Raw genomic sequence first — 22,989 nt, forward strand, 5'->3', positions numbered from 1 at the left:
GTCCAAAAGCTACAATGTCCTGTACATCCTGAAACAGTCTTCTGTGCTTGCTGTCGGTGAGCTGTATCATGGAGATGGATGCAAAAAATCTTGGCACATTCCTCCCTGTGAAACACAGTATTTTGAATTAAGGAGAATAATTCAATAAGGTTTTCTAACAGATGCAAACAAATTCCTGAGAAGCAAAGCCTGACCTCTCTAATGTGATTTTTTCTTCCTGTATCTTACTCCACAAACTTTGAGAAAATGCTTCCACTTATCACAAAGCCTCCCTTGTCCAGATGAAGAGGGAATGCCCTCATTTCCATGCACCCTGAGGGGCTCCCTGAAACACCCCTGTGTTGCCCTGTCTCTCTGGTGCCCTGGGAGCAGCCCGACTAAGCAGAACATCGGATTCGTTCCAGGCACTGCTGACTGCCAGCACATTGTAGGACTAACTTGCAAGGAATGTTCCCCTTGGCAGGCAGCCTCCTCCTGGCATCAATGCCAAATGATATCAACCATAATGGTTACTATTTATGATTTTTCTTGTTGCTTTTATGAATCACTGCTAAGACAGGTTATTCCAAAGCTTTGAATAACTTGTACACTGGAAAACCTGATAATAGGTAGAGGATAGTATGAATTATTTTGAATTGAGTCTACAATTTTCTGAGCTGAAAGATAAAAGCATATTCTTCTTGAGCTGGGAGCTCCAAATAAAAGAAACTCTGAGTCTTAAGACTCCAGCATTGACACTGTCTTGCGATGTGCCCTGGAGGAGTTTCTTGAATGTCTCTCTTTGTTTTCTTTTACTTATACTTTTCTCTATATTCTGTTAATTTGCACTTTTTCCAGATGATTTTAAACTAGTGTAAGTAGACATAAACATGTAAATAAATATTTCAGCACTGAGCATAGTATCATCTGTATGCAATGGGTCTGACTGTGTATAAAACCTGTGTGTGAATAAAATACATAGATAAAAATGGTAATTCTGTTTTTGCCTGAAACTAACACACAATTAAAAATATAACAATTCTGTCCTCTTTTGCTTTTCCCAAGTAAGCCAAATGCAAATATATATTAAATTCCTGAGGTGAACAATGCTATAAGTGCCCAACAGCTCTGATTCATGTTTGCACTTTCAGAAACCCTGGACATGCTGTCACAGGCATTCTGGAAAATGTTGAGTGAAACAGCTATGCATGCACAGTAATTCTGGCATGTCCTAAAAGCAGGTGACTACTGTGCAAGTACAGTGTCATATGAATGCAGGCAGTTTTTATCAGGAATTCCCAAGCAGAAATTTATTTGTCCTTTTCTAAGTATCATGACTAAAGCAGATACAAAAATCCATTTTCTGTAGAAGAGAGAACATTGTGTGCAAGGTGCTCTGGGGATGGCTGGGTTTGGATGCCCACTGATGCAGAGGAAAATAAGTCTAGAGTCTTTGGTGCTGAAGAATAACCTTCTGTAGCACACATGGGCTAGTAGAGACTTCTGTGATAGTACTTGAAGGATGCATGAAGTTCTAAACAAGGATGTTTGTGTTTTTCTCCACTTCTTGTGATTGACTGTGACAGAATATAGTACCCACCTCTTCTTCCATTTCCAGTGTGTTTAACACCTTTAATGCAATGATGTTATATGAATAATATTGCTTTTTGAATTTCCATACTGTTGCAATAATACTCATGACAGAGTTTTAGCTTTTCATTGCTTTTAGTTATTATTATATATTTAATTTTAAATGCAGTACTACATATTTCATTTTGCAAATGAGAAGTACCTATCAAACATCACTGTTTATACTGACAAGCTTATGAAATATACTATTCAAGAAAAATATAATGTTTTTTAAAATTTGAGATATCACAGGAGTGCAAATCCTAATGTGGGCATATAATGCAACTGCATGTATCCCCAAATATATGCATTTTCATCGGGTCACCCTAAGTCACATGAGGAAATGAGCTGTTAGCCAGGGTAACAGACAGACCACAAATATGAAGAATGTGGAGACCCATGCAAGGCAGCACAGCTATGTTACGCCATCAGAGGTCATGACACTTGTACAGAAATAGAAGGGCTGGTGGCTTGGAAGCGAGAAGCAGAAGGTTTGAGCTGATTAGGGATGCCCTGCTGATGCCAGTGCTTCCTCTTGCCTTCAGACAGGCATTATGGCAGAGCAGGCACAATACTTATCCTGTGTAGAAAAACAGGATATTTCTTAGAGCTAGAGAGAGAAGTGGATAAATGTCGAGGTGTACACTGTGTAGGTCACTCACTCCAAGGAAAGGAGAGGGTAATTTTTCAGTGTCTCAAATAGAAGACTCAACTCTGGGGAGGTCACTAAAATGCTCTGAATGCCTACACTGGGGCAGCAAGCAAACCCTCTACATCAGCATTAGGGAGTGCACCCTCATTCCTGGTGTCCAGCACAGCAGTCTTCAGCTCACATTACAAAGATGTACAAGCTCAGTTGTCTAGTCTCCTGACCCAAGCCTATAAATGCATAGAAATCTTTTTCATATCTTGTTTACTTTATTCCAAACTCTAATTAATGCAAAACTCTGAAAACACAGTTTTGTGGACAACCAATGAGACGTTTTATTATAATGCAATTTCAGAGTTAAGTATCAAAGGATTTTTGATGTAACCCTGCCTAGAAAAAGTTGTAATACAACTGGGAAATCTTCATGTTTTGTAAACATGAATTACAGAAAACAGAACCACTATGTTAAGTTTGAGGCCATTCTGAATGAATGGATCTAGACATACTGGCATTTTAAGTAGTAACCAACCACAAACTTGGTATTAGTTTTTCAGGTTCCTCTTTCTTTTTTTAATCTTTGCAATTCTTAGAAAACAGGGGAAGGATGGCAGGGAAGTAGTGGTTCCTTTAGTCAATGCTACACTGAAATGCTTTTTTCTGTCTTTTCTAGTGAAGAAAAGACTTTTCCAGAACTTTTTTCCCCCACCCTGTAAGTAATGTTTCAGTTGAATTACCATATATGTTAATTTTCAGCAGTCATCTGGAATCCACCCTGGAATGTGGGTCTTGCATTTTCCCACTGTTAAAATCATAGAACTAAAACTCTTCCATATTTTAGCTACATCATTGAAGTATATTGGTAGTGTATCAAACTGCAGATCTATCAAAGTGTCAACAATTGAATTATGACTAGTTCTGATTTATTAATTGTTACTGTAAATGTTTTGTCTTCCACTAACTTTCCTCTGCCCTGAAGACTATGAGCCCCAGATTGTGAGGTGTTGGCTGTGTGACATTATGTCACACAGTCAGTGTGTTCAGGTGTCTCTTTTTCCCTGATAAAGAGAGCCTGCTGCTCTAGGCCTTGGATGTTCTCTGCTGATGGCTGGGACAGTTTTGAGCACACCAGGAAGTCTGAGGCCAGAGTGATGATTTTGCTTTAATGGTGTATTTCTCAAAAGCCATCCAAATGTCACACTGATAGAGTGCTTTAAGTACATATTTAGCTTATAAACTTTAAATGAAGAGCCTATCTGTTATGCCAGAACAAGTGAAAAGCTTTAGAAATCAATTGTAGTAAAGCAAAAGGTTTGATTTATTGGTTTTTCTCACTTCTGCTTCTCATATGTTGTTCCTAGTGACTGTAACAGAACGTTCTTTTTTTAATTATTATTTTGGTTTTTCTTGAACTATTATGTTCTTTATAGAACTCTGACTGTATCCTTTTCCTAACCTTTTTCACTAGTGTAATTTCTCTTTGCATAGTGTTTAATTTTGCTATAAAATTATTTGCATCAGAACTGCAACTCTTGTGTTAGTTACTGATGCTGGCCACAGCACTGCTCCTTGTTTCCATCTCACAGCCAACTGAACAGAAGTAAAAGGAGAATAGACAGGATACAGACTAGCCTAAATTTCTTAGGTTTCCATTCAAAGTCATATTTGGAAACCTTACTGTGACAAGCACTGCTGAAATTAGGTGGGTTTACGGTGGTAATAGGGGTGGGGAACTGGCATAGTTCTGTTGCACTTGGTTGCCATAAATTGTAGCTTTTTGTAGAACAACACCTTTGCAAATTGTACTGGTAATGCTGCTGGGCTGTCAGGGGCACTTTGCAAAGAGCATCTGCTGGAGTCTCAGCAGGATGTAACACACGTGGCTTTGTTATCATTAGTATCTAGCAGTTTTTAGTAACCTACCTGACTACATTTTGTTTAAATAGATGTATTTTTAAATTAATAATGTCTTTGCTTGCTCTTGATGATTTAGGTATTTTCTGCATTTTGAAATTTCAAACTATTGTCTAGCAGGTAACAACAGCAGTTAAATACAATACTTTTAGAGCACAGATTAAAAGGCACAGAATTCCAGCCTGGAACATTTGGCTGATAAATTGTGTTGTACACTAATCAGCATGTCATGGTGGTTGATGCAAAGTGCTCGGCAACTGTAAAGCAAATACATCACTATTTCTGTCTGTCCAACCAGAGCCCTATCTGCACAGTAATTTGCTTAGCAGCCAGTAAGCTGTAATTTCCTAGTTATCTGGAGAAAGATACAATTAGCAATAGGGAGAATGGTTCTGAGGGAGAAATCTGAGTATGCTTGGACACTGTAAGCTGAAAAATATCAAAACAATGTTCATAGTTTGGGAAATAAATTTTTTCTTGATTAGGAGATACTGTTTATCATAGTGATGAGACAACACAATAACTCTAAGAAGTGACATTGTCTTCCAGGTTCTCAGAATCAAGTTGTGACATGATTTTTGTCTGATTAGAGGCTCGATGCTTGAAGGAGCTCTACTTCCATTTCATACAGCAAGGCAAGCATCAGACAGCAAATAAGTGTGTGTGGCACTTGCACATGAGAAATGTGCCTGTACAGAGATGTCAGATTAAAGCAGATGGATAAGGTCAGTAAAGGTAACTAAAAAAAACAACTAGCAGTGAAACAGAGCTGCAGTTTGTTGTTTTTCTTCATGATTTTTGTTCCTCCCCAATGGCCAAAGACTTCTTGCTGTGTTGTTCTTGCTTGAGGTGTTAGTCCTGGCAAAAAGAATAGAGCTGATATAGCACTTTTGTTGTTGGATGCTCTTAGAGTACTGATGCACCTTATGACCTGTAGAATATAATGTTTTAATTCTGGTTGTAGAAAGAATTCAGAGTTGTATTAGTCAGCTCTGATTTTATATTTTGTCTGGTAATAGGCCATTGTGTTTTTCAGCCACTCAGCAGTGCAATGCTAATTCTGGATGACTGATGAGCAATGCTAGCTCATCTATCTAAGTTTACAATGACGTTTTGCTGAGCTGGGGCTTTCTAGGCACCAGCAAAACTCCTTTTTGTTGTTACCTTGTATGCATGCTGCTAGGCAGCAGCACCACCAAATTTCAGATCTGAAGCTCTTCTGACTGAAGCACAAGTGAGGAGTAGAAGTTTAAGTTTTTGAGAAACTTTACTGCCTCCTTCAATGACCAATTAGATAAACTAGTTTTTCTGTTGGTTCTGAAAATTGCTGCAAGTGTTTCTGTTATGTGGATTTTTCCTGTCAGTACACTTGTCAGGCACAAGCTGGTAAGGAAACAACTAAGGCATAATGTGGCTGGTTGGTCGCTGTGGTTCGAGATGGTGCTGGGTGTGTGAGAATTTACGGAAGTGCAGCACACAGCTGAGCCCATTGTGGCTGGGGCTTAAAGTCAAGGGCAAGATGTGTCAATCTGCTGAAGGAAGTAGAATGAAGGCATGTTCATGAGATATACTGTGTTTCTAAAAAGGAATCATAATTGACATTTTATTTGTCTAGCCTTGCCTTCACTTGCCTTCATTTTGAAATCTTTCTGTCACAATGAATGGAGGCTCCCAGTAAAATCCACTCCTTAACAGTTGACTCATGTAGATTTATTTTAGATTTTCTGACTTTTTGCTTATGCTTCCTTAAGAATCCATAAGCTATAGCTACACTGTGGCAGTGGAGGAGAGAAAATTAATGCACTTCGATAGAAAAGAATACTGGCCCTTTTAATAAGAATTTTAATAAGAATTTTCTTATTTGAGGTTTGAGTCACACCACATTGACAAAATTACTTGCTCATCTCAGTGGTTCAGCTGCAGTTATGTCTGATTTTGAGTGTGCATGTGTTGCAATGTCTAATTTAGGGGTGAGAAAAGCATTATACTCACTTATGTATAGAAAATTATTTATGAGGTAATGATACTATGGAGCCTGATTTGAGCTTTCGGGAACTCTGACTTCAAGGACTACAAACATTTGCAAATGTAGTTAATAAAAATTATTTGGAAACATAGATGGCAAGGAGACAAAGAAGCAAAATTTACTCCAAATCAAGATTCTACCTCTGAATTTGCTAAGACTCTCCTTAAATTTATGTCCATGGAATTGATGTTGTCTCTTTCCTAGGGATCTTCAGCAATCCCAAGGGATTACTTCAGGGTGAGCTAAAAAATGTTCTTGCATTATTTACCAATGACTCATTTGTAACCATCTGCCACTCCTCTTCCTTGAGTAAATATTGGCAAATGTTATTGCTGCAAAAACAAAAGTCAGCTTTACATCACAGCTTTCTCCTCACACAGCCATTGTGCCAGTATAAGGCAAAGTGCTTTTCTGAAAGCTGTAAAAAACATCAGGGGTTTTCTCACATAATGCCAGTAAGAGTAACCCTAAAACTGCCATCTGATGAGGGGAAAATCAGGGCTGAGGTCAGAAAATCACAAAGAATCTATTCCTCAATTGTTGCAGTTGTGCCAGAGGACTTGATTGTTTCACCTTGGCAAGTAACAGTTTTATGGCTGGAAGAATAGAGCACAGACAGATGATGGTTCTGTGAAATTCATTTATGTTCTCATCTCTGGGAGAAGTGTTTGGAGGCTTATGATGCCAAGTGTTCTTGTTTTCTTTCTTTTCAGTGCCATGAAAGAGGAAAGACCCCTCATGTACATTGCTTTCATGCTGTGAGATGAAGCTGCATTTAATTTCTATGTTTTCAGCTTCTACTAATCTTCATTGTAGAATTGTGAAATCCTCTGTGACCTGATGCTGTATATAAATTACTCAAAAGGTGGCATCTAGGTATAAAACAGCGGACAGTACTTTTTTCCTAGGTTCTAAAAATTGGCCTGTTTCTTTCAAAAATTACTAGAATATTTTTGCTGCATTCTTACACAGTGATCTAAAATTATATCTTCATTGATTTGGCACTTACCAGCTTTCCTAAATAAGACATTACAAGATCCTTAATGGATGTACTTTTGTGGCTTAGTAGCGGACTGGCTGCTGCTGTTTGCTTTCAAGGTAACCTTTTATGTTTGCTACATTTTCTGAATACTTTGACTGTGTGCCCAAAACCACCAAAGACGTTCATCCTGCCCCATCTAACTGCAAAGGCTATTTCAGCCACTCTGAAGCAATGATGAACAACTTGATGAGCAAGTGGGGTTGTCAGAAGAGGAAGATTTGTCTAAGTGGGTTTTTTTCTCTCTAAACTGGTACTTACTCAATGCACACCAAATTCTGTGCTTTGCTGCATAGAGGTGACCTGCTAAACCTGGGCAATTTAGCTTGGCTACAAGAAGCAGTGCAGTTATATGAGTGTGTGTGTGTCTTCACCCTGGCTAAAATTCTTAGCTTTCTGTTCAGACTGGTCATTCTGAATAGAGTGTCAGTCAAGTGAAATGCTGCCTAGCCAGCAAGAGGAAAGAAAATACATTACTCTTTCATATTTTCATGTGCTATCCTGGTGGATCCTGGAAATTGGGTATTAGGTCCTTCTAAGCTGGTTTTGGCTTTTCAGTGAAGAGAAAATCACTGATGTGGAAGTCTACTATATCCTCCTTGCTACATACAAGCCTAGAAAACAAGCTTTTCTTCTAAGACTTAAAACATGCTTCCACATGAAGAAAAAAAGGTTTTTAAGAGACAGAGGTAATATTGCTGGGTAATATGTAGACCTACTTTGTGGAAATTAGTTCTTTAGTACAATTATTGGTTAATGTGAAAATTCTTAGGAACAGGCAGGAGATATTTAAGGACTGAATTATAGCCTGTGGTTAACTACAGCTTGAAAAATAGGGCTACAGACATGGTGTGTGAAAAAGTCCATTTAAAACCATGCTCTACCATATTTAGAATCACGTAGGATGAAAATTCACAGTAAATATTCATAATCTATATTCAAGTATTAGAGCAGGAGTTTAGATTGTCCTGAAACCTTGTGTTGTTACGAAAGTAAGGGAATTATTTTCCTGCTTTCATTGCAGAGGGAAAATAACACTAATTTTGGGAGCTTGAAAGATTCTGCAAGGCAGAATTAAGTATGCTGGTCTAGTTCTGTGGTTCTTTTGTTTTGGTTAGCATGTGAAAGTGAAATGCAAATGTTAGCAATCTTAGAGCCACTCAAATTTTTCTTCTGTTCAGTTTGCTTAGGCTTCCCTGTGGATGATCTTTAAAATACATTGCATCACAAATAGAGTTATACAGGATTCAAGTATGGTAATATTGTGTGCAAATTCCTCCTCTCCCCCACCATCCTGTAAAATCATGGGCTTTTTTTGTGTGATCCAGGTTTTTTTCATTTATTTCTTTGTGTTGTTTAAGGAAACACCTGAGGCATGATTTTACTTTTTCTCTCCAACCATGAGGAATACAATTTTTCTTGTGAGTGAAAGCTTAAATCCTTTGACTCTGGGCTCTGAGCTTAACAACAATTATCATTACAAGTTCTCATAGCTTTTCTTACTCCATTTTGGATGAATGTTATTATTTCTAATTGAAGACACCAATAATATCAATGGTATTAAATACCATTGGTAATTCACAAAAAGCCTGTTTAGATTGTTTTGCAATACAGGATTCTTGTTGACTAGGCTGCTTGTTTTCAATCAAGTCTTATCTCTGGCCATGAAAGAGATGCTGAGGTGAAGGAAGACAAGAACATTGAGGGTTCAAAATGGGGACCTAATTTTATTTTCTATATTTGACACACAAGCACCAAGCGGGAAACACAATTCAGTTGATTTAATTGCTGTGCCATGATCTTTCCCAGTACAATAATAAGCATTTAGCAGCTTGGTGGCACACTCACAAAGTTATGTTAGGATGTACTCTGAGGTTTCCTTTGCTGGGATCAGGGATGCAGAAGTACCCTTTCATCTCTTTGTACACAGAGAATAGGAAAAAAAGCCCAAAACCTCATGTTTGCTGCATATCATCTTCTGGCATCAACATTTGCCTTCCTGTTGTCATGCAGGTTTGCATCATAGGATTTCCCTAAGCTGTCATTATCCTAAGTCCTTTGAGATCAATGTCTGCTGAAGGCAAGTAAAGACAGCTTTCACACTCAGATCTTGCTTTGATTGTTGGTATAAAGTCTTGTAGCCCCTACACAAGAATTACCACTCATGAAATCTATATACCTCATTCCTTTTGGTTTATACAGGTTTTAGCTGTTTTTTTTAATTAAAAAAATATTACTAATGGCTAAGTGTGAATGTCAGAATATCTTTATATGAACATCTATCTTCACAACCAATATGCCATTTTTAATGCTTTACATTTACATTTTACATCCCTTACAGATTCCAAAGGACGACTCCTCTCCCTGTGCATTTCCTTTGTGTTGTGTGCATTTCCTTTGTGTTGGAATCACCTGTTTTAGTGAGTTTTCTGTCTTCATCCACCATTAAGCTTAGTTTCCTTCTGAACATATAAGCAACTAGCTAGGTACAGAATACATGACATTGTAATATTGTTCACTTCAATTAGTTGTGTAGCTTTTGCAGAAAATTCAATCAAGGCATCAATTTTAGGCTGTGGTGATGATAATAAATTCTCTATTTAACAGAATTTATGCTTTTGTGCTTTTCAACATGACATTTTAATTAATCAGTATAAGTGCTAATGAAATAATGAAGTGGTTTGAACCATAGAAAATAGCTATCATCTGCTAAATACTATGTGAGAGACAATAGCAGGACTTACCAGATGGATGCATAAATTAATGTGGCTTCCCTGAGTTTATGGTTCTCAGCTTTTTTATTTTGTATTTCCACTTGTCCCAGGAATGCGTCACAAAATGAAGTAACATACAGCATGAAAGTCCAGTGCAGAAAGTTAATGCTTAAATTGTGTAATTACAGTCAGCAAAGGATGTGATTTATAAGTATAATTAGTTCTTACTGAATAGTCTTCCACTATGCCTTGAAATGGGAGTCTAGTCCACACGGGAATACAGATCAGAACCTACACAAAGTGTAGCCCTTTGATTCACCCATGGCTTTGATAAACAGAGGAGATGAGTAATCTGGCTTTTCATGATGTGCAGGGCTTCCAGTCTCAGTCTGAGAAGCAAAGCTGGAACCGGAGGCATTCCTTCCTCAGTCAGTGATTAAACTCCATTTGTTGCTTGGAGCAGAGGAAAGTTGCAGTCAGTGACCCGTTAGCAGTCCCCCTGAATCTGGCAGTGTTGGCTGCTTGCTTCTGGTAGGCTCCACTTGGGTGCAAGCACTGTCTAATTAGTCATGAAGAGATTTGTTGAATTATATTCCCTTTGCTCTCTCGGTCAATGCACTGAGCAGGAATCTTTTAGCAGATATTGATGCTGACTCATGGGACTCCAGCTGATGAGGGAGAAGTCAGCGCATCTGGCGCACTCAAGGTCGTGTCCTGGGTTCATGTGTTTGTGGGAAAGCACAGAGCTGCAGGCAGCTGCCTGGAAAATGTGCACTGCTGCCACGTCTGCTCCTTCTGATACACCACGAACAAGGCACAGCAAAGATCCAGAGGAGAATCCCAGCACTGCAAATACATGGAATGCAGACTGAGGCAGAAGTGTGAAAGTGCATAAGCTGAGGTCTGATTGAGTGAGTCATGGAGTCAGAGCAATGAGGCTTGACAGGTCTAAGTGAGGAAAGGCCCGGAGGGACTCTTCAGAGAAAGAGCACGATTGCTACCACAGCACAGTTCCTTGTCAGCCTCTTGCTAGAGCTGCAGCCTAGCCTTGAAACTATGACTTGCAAATGTTTGCAAAATATAAACTGCATAAGAAATTCAGACTTGGGCATTTTGTAGTTCTGAATCTCTTGGCGGAGGATTGTCTTTGCAGGACTTTGATTTTGCTGCAGTATATTTATTTCACAGCTAACTGGACTTTAGGGTAAAAGCAAGTTGCCAGATTCTACCTCTGGAATGAGTGCAGTGGTGCCTGTCAGATTCTATGGGAGCTGCTGGTGTTGAGGTGAGGGCTGAATATTTGGGCTTGATCCTGAAAAGCAATTTCAAGTCCTGCTATTTTATTCATTGGGTCATAATCTAGACAAACAGGGTTTGCAAAGGATTTTATTTTTTATTTCATGCGAGATTCTTCAGGATGTGTTTTATATTTGGTAAAACAGTTGTTTGAAAAATTATATGCAACATAAATACTATTTATGAATTTGACTCCAGCTGAGGAAGACACATGAAGAGGAGATAGAAAAAGTTGCATAATGAGAAATCTGATCTTAACCTACTCCTTTGCTGGGTTCATGCTCTTTAACTCAAGAGATATCCATAAGTAATAGAATTTTTAAAACATTTGACTCACATTTTTTACACACTTAACCTAAATCACCAATGCATTTGAATAAGTATGTTTAGCCATTTCTTTGTAACTAACATCTGCCATGGTGTTTAGTTCCCCAACATTGCTGTTAAAGCAATTGCAGGGTAATTTATTCTACACCTACTTGAGTCTTGTCAGTTCTGAGTAGTCAAGCAAGTCGACAGCTTAGTTTTTATTCCTTTCCTGTCACAGAGGCAGAGAAATAGCCCTGCTGCTGGGCTTGTTCAAAGATGAAATTGCTCTGGAGTCTCATTAATATAGTGAATCAATATGTTCTCCTGAACTGGCATGTTTTATGTACTTTGTCTCTCCTCCCTAAGAAGACACTATTATTTAGGAATCAAATTTATCCAGCAAACTAAAATTAAGTAATTTTCCCCCTCTCTTTATATATTTCTCTAGCTAAAAAGTATTCCAAGCAGTATTCTAAATTATTCAAAACTCTGTAGTCTGTGGAATTTTCAATCTGACGGAAGCAGCTGAAAAATAAAAACCACATGCTCCACTGGCTCTGCATACAAGAGTCTGCATTTTAATCCAGAGCTGCTGCATACATTGTGGCATGTGCCTCTATCGTTTGGTGTTGACATCTGCATTATGATGAGAGGAATTATTCAAAGGCAAATTACTATTCAGGGTGGTAGTGTGAAACAATGAAAATGAGATTGCTAGAGGGGAAAATATATGCAACAGTTTGTATAGTTAGGGAAGAAAATTGGATTCATTTGCTGAAGCACTGCTTTCCTCTTTAGCAGAGTTTAGCTCCTTTACAACAGCTAGAATAAAGCTGTGACATGTTTCATGACAAAATTCAAATACTTTTTCAACTGGTATAGTTGTAATGTTTATGGACCTAATCAGAAAATGTCCTATAAGTAGGAAGTACTTTGTTTAGACACACATCTACACTTTGTTGGAACAGTGGAAATAATTTGCATCAAAAAGTAAAATACTAAAAGAATTACCACTTTTATTAAGCTGTAAATGCACCAATTTTCCTTTTTTTTGTTGCAAATGGAAAAGCTTTTCTTTCAATGAATACATGTGGATCTTTAGTGAACTGGACCCATTCACATGCATTGTGAATACTCTGCCATGTCCTGTGTTGGTGAGCTTCATAGCTCAGGATATTAATTTCTGTCCCTAAAATAATTTTCTTCCTTAGCTAACCAAGACAGTCTGACTAATAAATATTGAAACCCAGTATAGAAGTAGAAGTTGGTTTCTACAAGTTTGTGCTGTTCTACACCCCTTTTAGAAGTCGAGTCCCAATATTCTTCAGCTACCCAACCATTAAGACATCTTAATAAAACTTTTGGAAAGGTGTCCTTGCTGTGTGTTCTACTGCAGAGAGGTTATGGATTTCTTCCTATATATAAAAATTATCTACAATAGCCATAAAATTAAAGAGTTTCTCTGTAATTTTTGGTCAGAATCCCCGTTTTTCCCATCACATCTCACAAAACAAGATATTTAGAGCACACCATTTTTTTATAACTCCTTGGCAGAGCAAATTTCCACCCATTTTTGAAAGGTTTATGGCAAAATGTAGCTCTATCCTAATTGCTGCCTCTGAGTCCCGCCTCCTTTTTCTTACATTGTCTGTCCAGGTATTTTACAAGGGACTTCAGTACCTCAGGTCTGGGAGGTGACAATGTTCCCATTTAATTTATTTACTTCTTGAACAGTGTGCCAGACCAAACACTGACATATGGACACATTTCAACTGGTTGCTAAATAAGCAATAGACACGTGTCTCTCTCCTTGAGGGCTGTTTGCTTACCTGCAGTTTAACTTCACTTATGTGTTTTCTAACTGGTTGCAGTAACATCCTTCAGGTGTGATTACAAGAGCTCACAAAATTCCTTATTGACCACAGAGATAATTTTAAAGACACAAAAAAGAACTGGAAATTCAAATTTATGACCTGGGACAAACTGAATAATGGTTTTAAGGCTGATTTCACTTTTATTAGACTTGTTAATGTTTTGAGTCTTCATTTATACAAACAAAACACCCTGGACTGAATTGTTTCTTTTCCAGCAAGAATGATGGGTTTTATCAATGTACATTTTCAACAGAAGAAATAAAGTAATTGTTACAATTTTATGATTACTTGAGAAAGAATAAGATACTGGGGGGTGGGGAGAGAGGAGTGCTGGGCTGTGATAAAAACAAGAGGCAATAAATAACCAGATTTTTTAAAATCTTCTATTCATGCTGTATAGCGCCTTTTCTTCTAGTGGAATTCTGCACTTTCTTTGGAATTTTGCAGCTTTCTTGCAAGGGGAAGCAGAAGGACAGGCACTGATCTCTTCCCTCTGCCTGCCAGTGATGAGATCCAAGGCAGTGGCATGATACTGTGTCAGGGGAGGTTTGGGTAAGATTTTAGGGAAAGGTTCTTCACCTAACCAGGTGGTTAGGCTCTGGAACAGCTCTCCAGTGCAGTGGTCACAGCACCAAACCTGCTAAAGTTCAAGAAGTGCTTAGACAACTCTCTCAGGCACGTGGTGTGATTGTCGGTGCTTTCCTGTGCAGGATCAGGACTTGGACTTCGATGATCCTTGTAGGTCCCTTGCAATTCAAGATCTTCTGTGATCCTATGATTATAGTAAGAAAATCTGTTCTATATATAAATGCATGATATGCCTCTTAATGTAAGGTAGACATAGTTACCCAGTGAATAGAGAAATGTTGCAACTGTTAAAACCTATTTCTGTTTTTAGAGATGGATAAGCACAGAAACAGGAAGGGAACACACAACTTAGAGTAGGTTCTGTGGTGAAAGAACCAGGAGTACACCCCAAAGAGTGCAAGAAATACATCCCTGGCTCTTGTAGTGTCCTTAACTACTCTTAGACTGGACATCTGATGCTGAGATTTGAGAACTGAATGTTTTGATAGCTGAAGAGTGATGTATCTGCACTGTGCTCCAAAAGATCTGAAGAAGTTATGTTCATGCTTTGAAAGGCCCCATGAGCTTTGGTGTCAGAGAGATAAAAAATCAGGAGCTGTCCATGATGAAAGACTCTGGTAGAAGAATTAACTTATGTAAGCCAATCAGGGTGTTTGCACTAAGGTACAGAATTCTGTTTTCATACATATGCTAGAAGATACCAGTTCTCTGGACTGTGTTCATCCCAACATCAAGCAACATACATTAAATATCTCCCGTTGCTGTGGCTTTAATAACCTTCCTGCAGATGCTGGAAGGCTGCCACACAGAGAAGGCACAGCCCAGGCAGTAACAGTAGGAGCTTCTTCAGCAGGGCCTGGGAATGATTGCTACTTGATTCCCATCTTTTGTGTGGGAGATCTTTCCTGTGCAATCTTGAGTTTGTGTAGCACATGTTAATAGGTCACATGAATCTTGTTGAAGAAATTGATTACTTGACTGTTAGCTTTCATTTAATTCTGAATAAATGAATGTTCTAGAAGGACTTCTATGCTGAATTATCTTCACATTCTTAGATAAAATTTGTCCTTTAGGGAAAAAAAAAACACCTATTTACTTATCCTTGGAATTTAAATCACCAATTTTTGCAAAGCATATCAATTCTAGACATAATTTTTGTAATCATTGAAGATTATGACAATTATTTGCCTCTAACTTCTGAATCAATACCAGTTGCCACAGCTTGGTCACATTTGCTGTCAAAACACAGTCCATCATATATCTTTAGCAGAAATAACTCTAAAAGGAATGGACAATTTGGCATAATTTTAGAACTTAAGTGATACATAAGAAAGATCAACAGTAACCTAAAATCTGGGTGATTTTTATGTGCTGTGCTCTTGTAATGGTCTAACAGAGTAAGTAACAATTTAAATTTTTAAATGTTTAAATGTTTAAATGTTACAAAATCTGTTTCTAATGAGGGTGAGTAATTTGTGAGAAATGCAGAATATCTCAGCATTCATGTTTGTTTGTATCTGCAGAATGAAATGAAATAAGTCTTCAGTTTTGTTCATTTGCTTCTTTAAGCAATATTGAGTTCTGTTCATGTATCAAGAAGAAAATGATCTTTAAAGTAATCTTTAATGGAATGATGAATTAGGGTTCTTTATCATTGCTATATATCTCATATTTCTTACAAATATGTTAATTTGGTAATTCAGAGCCTGAAACAGTTTCTTAATCATACAATTTTCTAGTCACAGATGCTTTAACAGTTTCTCATTTCCAAGAATGATGATGTTTGGGTCATGGGCTTCCTAAAATTTGGTGACAAGTAATAATACAAATCAGGTAACCGTAGCAAAGGGGTGTGCAGATTTATTTATTAAATACATTCAAGTATTCTCTGGCTGGATGCTCAGCTAATCTTTGTGTTACACCTATTTTGATATTGTAATGCCATTTTTACTTTCAGAATGGGACAACTTCTTGAACAAATTGATAAGATTTGTCATTTTAGCTATGCATTAATTCCTGAATAGATCACAATAATTAGTCAATGCAAGATCAATTGGGTTCTGAAAATGTTGGTGCAGCTTCTGGTGGCAGCACGTTTTCAGAAATCACTTGACTGTACTTTGCTTCCCTGCCTGAACATGCCAGATGTGAAGACCCATGAAAAGTAAACTGTAAACAAATTTTGCCTATTATCTGAGTGTGTTTGCATTACCTTAAGAAAGTAGAAAGTAGAAACTTTTCTTTTTTAAGTAGAAACTTTGTGGGTGTTGTCTTGACGTCCAAAAATCTAAGAGATTAAACCAATTTAAAGCAAATTGCGCTATGTTGTTCTAACTCGGGGACAGCTAAATACACAGCTAAATGCACTGTGTGTAGCAAGAGACAGAAGCGGTGTGGAGAAGAGTCAGCATCTCTCAGGCCAGAGCAGCGAGTTGGTTCCTACTTAGACGTGGCCACACGGGCTGAAGTTAGTATTCTTATAACAACATGGGAATCACTACTTTGATAAGCGGGGGTTACAGCCTCGCACCAGTGCGGGTGCCCGGGATGTCTCTTGGGGAAGGCACCAGCCCCTCCCCACGGCGTTTGTAAAGCAACACGCACGGCCGCCACAGCCTGGGCCGCTCGGCTGTGTCCTCGCACGCCTCGCTGGCCGGGGGCTTCCTGCCACCGCTGTCCCTAGACCGCCGTCCCTTTCCCGGCCCCGCCGTCCCCATCCCTCCGTCCCTGCCCCGCCGTCTCTGTCCCGGCCCCGCCGTCCCGGTCCCTCCGTCCCCATCGCTCGGTCCCGGCCCCGCGGCCGCGAGGCGCGGGCGCCCCCAGCGGAGCCGGCAGCACGGGCGCGGCGGGAGATGCTACCGGCGAATGCTCTCAAGCGGCCGCAGTTGGCTGGCGCGTTTAATGATCCAGCGCTTTAGAGCGGCTCAGAGAGGATCACTGTCAGCGCTCCCACTTAACACAATTATAACTGTTACTCTTCTTAGGTAAGATTTAGTATTGCAGCCTTTGCTTGTGTTTTGTGTGCCGGATTATCTTTGCCTGTTTCAGTCGAACTCGTGCTTTGTCGGAGGAAAATGGTTTTGTGGTGTAGCACGCTTTTGCAGGTTCTTCTTAAACACTTTTCCCTCTGTTTCCACGCCTTCCACGATTTCCTGTGAACGTGACACGAAATAACTTCCTTTTGTTTGCTTTTGTTTGGTTTTGGTTTTGGTTGTTGGGGTTTTTTGTTTGTTTTTTTTCCCCGTTTGTTTGTTTATGATTTGTTCGCGAAATAACTGTCTTTGTTGTGGCAAAGGGTTCTCATAAGGACAGCGTTCTGGCCATTCTGCTGCTGTAAAAGGTGCTAGCATAACCTGAACTCTAGACAGATCAGGAAAATGCAGGATCAGAAATGTCAGTGAGGAATCACACACTTGTCTGCCAGGATCACAGTTTGAAGTGCCGGGTTATGTACGTAAATGGCTGAGTAGCTACTGTTTGCCCTATGCTCACCTTTTTATAAGTACTGAGGTGGAAGGAGGGGGCAAAGGTTATGTTATAAATAAAACCACTTCTCTGTGATTTACGTGCTCTATGAATTGGCTGTGCATTGGCTGCGAGCGACAGCGTCTCCTTTTCCGAGGCTGCTCCCCCATCTAGCGGCAGGTCTGTACCTTGGCTGCCGGGACAGGGATGGAAATGCTCGAGCCTCGCTGCCCGCCTTAGGCACATAACTTACTCATGGACTCGAACAGCAGCAAGTGCGGCCCTTCAGAGTCTATCAGTAAAATAGAGTTGGAGACCAATCAATAAAAGATGTACTTATTTTTTTTCTGCAGATGTTCATAAAAGTTTTAATAGATAAGAGTGGGATTTAAAATCAGGGAAAATGCCTTGTCTGCTGGAGCTTTATAAGTGTGAGATTATCTCATGTAAAATCAGAGATGAGGCTGGCCCAAACACTTAGTACTAAATCTGGAGATAAGAACTCGATCACTCTTGTAGGTCATTCAGTATTAAATGATAAGTGCTATATTTACATTCTCCTTTTAAAACATTATTTCTCTAATAGCTCACAAATCTCCAAATTGATCTGATTACCTGTATCTTTGAGCTGAACACTTTTACATTTCTTTTCTGTAAAGCTTAATGTATAAACCCTGTCTTAATCTTTATTTCCATACCAAGACTCTGTTATTAAAAATACAAGACTAAAAGTTCAGTTTGGCAGTAGGTTTGTTATTAATAAAAATTAACCATTGGCTCCAGTGCAGTGATGCCAACAAAGTTGGTTGAGTTACTGGTAACCTTCTATGAGTGAAAGCTCCTACAGAAATGCTCATTTGCCTGGAGACTGCAATGTTAATTGTAGTCTCCAGGCAAGTTTAACACATACCAAAGAATACCCAATAATTAAATAGCATCTGGTCCTGATTGTTCCTATAGAAACTAGAATATACCGGCAGAAATAGCTGTTTTCTCATTCAGGTTGAATGCAGGAGCTTAGATGCTGGAGATCTGTAGGATTCTTTGGGATTAAGTCAGTAAAATACATTAGATATGTATAAAAATTCCAGCCCATGACATGAATGTTTAGTAGGAAGAAGTATTTGTGAAATTTTAACTTTGTTACCGCAGTCTTTATAGCTGTAAAATTGTCCCATCAGGCAAAGATAATTAACTTACTTAAACTAATGTAGTGAAAACTAATAGTTCATTATAAATCTATACTTATTTCCTTATTTATACTGACATGAAGTCTACCAGTGTAAGTGCCAGCACAGGTATGTATGGCCTGGCCCTGCAGTCTTGCATATTTTCATTGAGAGCCTGTATCTGGTTCCAGAGAGTTCTTCAAACATTGCTGCCTTGTGCCATTCTCAATGTATTAATAATGCATCATTTTATTATTATTGCAGGTGTGTTGATATAAAGGACTGCTGACATAGATCACTGTCAGGTGACAAGCTTTGTTTTTAAGCCTTGCAGTTTTCAAAACGCTTATAAACTAGCATCCTTGGAGGCTGAAATCCACTGTTTCTTTATCTTCTTCCACCATTTATCATCTTGTATGTTTGACAGCTCTGTTGCTTTTTCAACAGAGTCAGCATTTTTCTTGGCTATATGATCATTTTCATGCTTGAGAAGGACATATGTGTATTTTATATCTAGAATAGGACTGTAAAAATAAAAACTGTTCCAAATTTTTAAGATTAAAGCTAGTGGCTGATATAATCTTCCCTCTGAATGTTTTAAAATCCCTTTAATGTAGTTTTAAGGCTGAGTTGAGTTGACTGTCAGAAAACATTTCTGTAGCCTGGTTTCAGGTACAGAATGAAAAATTCTCTGATTTGTCTCTCCAGTTAATAAACAAAAGATCTCTTGATGCTGTGTGTATTAAAACAAGTCCATTGTAAATAGATGATACAGTCAATGTAAGACAGAGTTTTCTTAGAGGGCAAAAGATTTAATATGTAATAAATAAATAAATAAATAAATCTAATGGCAGTTTTTTGGATTGAACTGAGTTGTTCTGGAAAAATATTTTTAATTTATCTGTGTATGTCTAATTTGAAACTAAATTAGCAGTTGTTTGTTCTTTAAGAGGATACATACAATGTGATGTCTTTAATCATATACACCTGATCCCAAATGGAAGGTGTCTAAGGGAGATAATTTCTGAGGTAAATCTATTCAATTTTGAATGGCAGCTACTTGAATCCCCTTGCTGTCCTGCTATGTTGGCTACCGTGTAGCAAGTTCTAGAGCAAAATTTGAGATGGTCACAGGCAATTGTTTAAGGCAGTCCTTCATGTGGCTGGGGCTTCTGTCAACATAGCATGTAAGCATGTTTAAAAATAAAAATATTATTCAACCACACAAATTTGCAATGTCTCAGACTTTGCAGGTGCATTTGAAGATGAAGGAGTTGGAACATCACTGAAGAATTTTTTATCATGGGTGCTAACATGCTGTAGTAATGCCAAGTACATACTGTGATCTTCATGGGACAGCTGCAATTTCAACAGCTGTAGTGATGTTCTGGTTTATGTCACTTGGGGATGCTTTGTTATAATTTAGGCTAAAGTTTTGTGCCACAAGGCAAGAAAATTTAGGGAAGAATTAGTGGTAAGTAATTCTTAACTACAACTGTTGATGTTATGAATTTACTGCACTTAGAACATCCCAGCTGTGACTAGTAGAGTCACTTTGGTTAATTTCTAAAAAATGTGAGACTGCCTGTGGATGTGTAAATGTGTCCATCTGCTTTTCTGAAATTAGACTGTAACCAAACAGGCACCAAATCCCAAAATGCATAAGTCTGTGTTTGGCAAGTCTCGTGGTTGCCTGTAATTTTCATCTTCTTCCATGATTGCCTCTTACAATAATACTGAGCTCTGAGAGATTTTATCACACACCCAGAGGCCTCTAGCTCAAAGCATAATGAGGTAATTCGTGTGCATGATGCCAAGTCATAGCATTACATACAAACCACTTTTCAGTTACTCAGTAGAAAAAATAACATTTCCACTATCCAATGGGGGATAATAATTTTACTCTCTTGTCAGTTGCACATGTTATTAATTGACATTATTTTGTCCAGTGGGACATGGAGACACTTCATTTGATTCTAGTCCTTTCTAGAATATTATTTTGTCAAGGGTCACTGAAAGGTTTGCTCAAAACTCTTTATGGTTATTAGTCTACCATTAAGAGGTTTGTCTTTAATTGTTAATTCAGAAATCCAGACTATTTTGTCTCATAGGACCCATTTCTTAAAGTCACTTTTTAAAAAGATGGGTAAATTGTGTAATCTTATTTCTAAATTTCCCTTAAATGTATGTATTTTCATGTAGTCATCTCAGTCACTGAGCATGTTCATTGATGTCATAATGAAGCAGTGAACCTGAAGTTAGATGATTTCTCAAAATACCTTTGAGTTGCATTGCAAGAGCCCAAACCAACTATTTTATTTCTGGATAATATTATTATTATTAATTTTTTAATAATAATATTATTAATTTTTTCTGGAAAAATTACAGTGGATGAGGGTCAACACCACTCAATTCCATTTATTTTATGCTTCACTAGTCTTACCAGTTAAGTAATTTCATAATATTTCAGCTCAGTTTCCCTTCCTGCAACCAAGATTATTGCTTTTAACCCCATCTCCGGAAGACACAGAAAACAGTTTATTCCCTTCTCTGCTTCAGCCTTTCCCCTTTTGAAGAAAATGTCCCTTATAGATTTTGCTTCTCTAGATAAAATAGACTAATTATTTTCAGTCTTTTCTCCTTGTCATGTTCTGGACCACCAATTACTGTTGTCTTCTCATCAAGAAAAATGACACTCAAAACACAGCTGAGTGTTTGCCTTGTCCTGAGGTTTACAAACTGTGCTGTGAAGTATGTGTCAGTATGTTTACAGTGTTTTACTCAATGCTGTTGACTTAAATCAGCCTGTGGTCTGCAATGCCTTCTGGATCTGTTTTAATACCAATCATCACTAATCTACTTCTGTGTGCTTGGTTATTCCTGTTCATCTTCATGATCTTGTTCATTTTCAATGACTCTGGATTGCTGCATTTACTCTGGATTCTGTTTGGATGCTGGTATTCTCACAGTCCTTTTCAGCTTCAACAATCATTAGTGGATCCTACCAGGCAGATGCTGCCCAAATCTGAATGAGTCAACTTGTTGGCTGTAGCTGTGGAACTGCACACAGGAACTGAGCTTACTGCTCAGGCGGGTCTGCATGTGTTTCCATGCTTTACTTTTGGGTCTGCATCTCATTTTGCTGTACATTATGTACATAGTCCTTATTTCTTCAAATTCATGCATTTCCACTTCTCATAGTTCCATTTCATTCACTTGCCAAAAGGTTAAACAGCACAATCAAAATTCTGTTCAGATTGTCCACTTGTGTACTGCATGTGATGTGATGGATTTGAAAGGGTTATGCCAGACCAAGTTTGAACCCAGATTTTTTTCTTCAATGAATATGTAGTGTTTCAAATACGTAATTTTTTTTACTTCAGTTTAAGATGGAGATATCTGAAACTTGAAATTACAAGAGTAATGTCTGCAGAAAGATTTGATTCTCTTTTTATGAATAAATTCTGTACTTGTTAGGCCTAAAACAAGAGCTGTGGATAAGTGTCAGAAGTGAGCCAAAGGCTTAGCAACCAAATAGCCATTTTGGAATTTTAGTTCAGGTTTCAATATGCACAAACAAAATCCTCTCCTGCATACAATTCCACATGGAAGTGATGTAACAAATAGGTGACGATGTAGTACATTTCCTCATCTCTTAGTTTATTTAAAATAGATTCTATTTTTAAGTGCTTTGAGTCACATTTTAGTTTCACTTCCATGAAGAAAGCTTCAGCTATATAAGGTAAAGTGGTCTGCTCATTCAGGATGCATCATTTCCTTCTAAGAGCTGACAGGTTCAACAAGCTTCCTATGTGCTCTGGCCACATCGGATACTGCTTTGTCCTCTTTATTTGATATGTTTCTTCTGTGGAAGCATTGAAGATAAGTAGGAACTTGAGATCATTTTAGTCATACTTCTAAGGCTTCCGAGAGTATGATCTCTTCACTTGGGCTGATGCCCACCTCTGAACTGTTTCTAAGTATTTGTTGGACTCTTATCCTGCTCCTCTCTATTGCCAGCCAATACCTGGAATCAATTAACCATATTACTTAAGAGTAGCTTTATGATCTCAGATTTTGTCTTGCATATATATTTGTACCCAGCAGATATCTAATATCTTCCAAAACCATTCTCCTTCCGGTCATGCTCTTGTCATTCTGCAGGGGTGTTTGCCAGCCTCCATGCACAGGTCTCTGGGCTTTCTCTCCATCTCCAGCAGCACCTGAACCTGGATCAACACCTGCTCACTCTCAGTAACACAGAAAGAGAATATTTCCTGTGGATTCTGTTGCAGAAAGAGGAAGTTTTGCAAAACTGTGTTTGCATCTTGGCCCTTCATT

This window comes from Parus major, chromosome 6 (genome assembly GCF_001522545.3).
Source record: "Parus major isolate Abel chromosome 6, Parus_major1.1, whole genome shotgun sequence".
NCBI classification, from domain to species: domain Eukaryota; kingdom Metazoa; phylum Chordata; class Aves; order Passeriformes; family Paridae; genus Parus; species Parus major.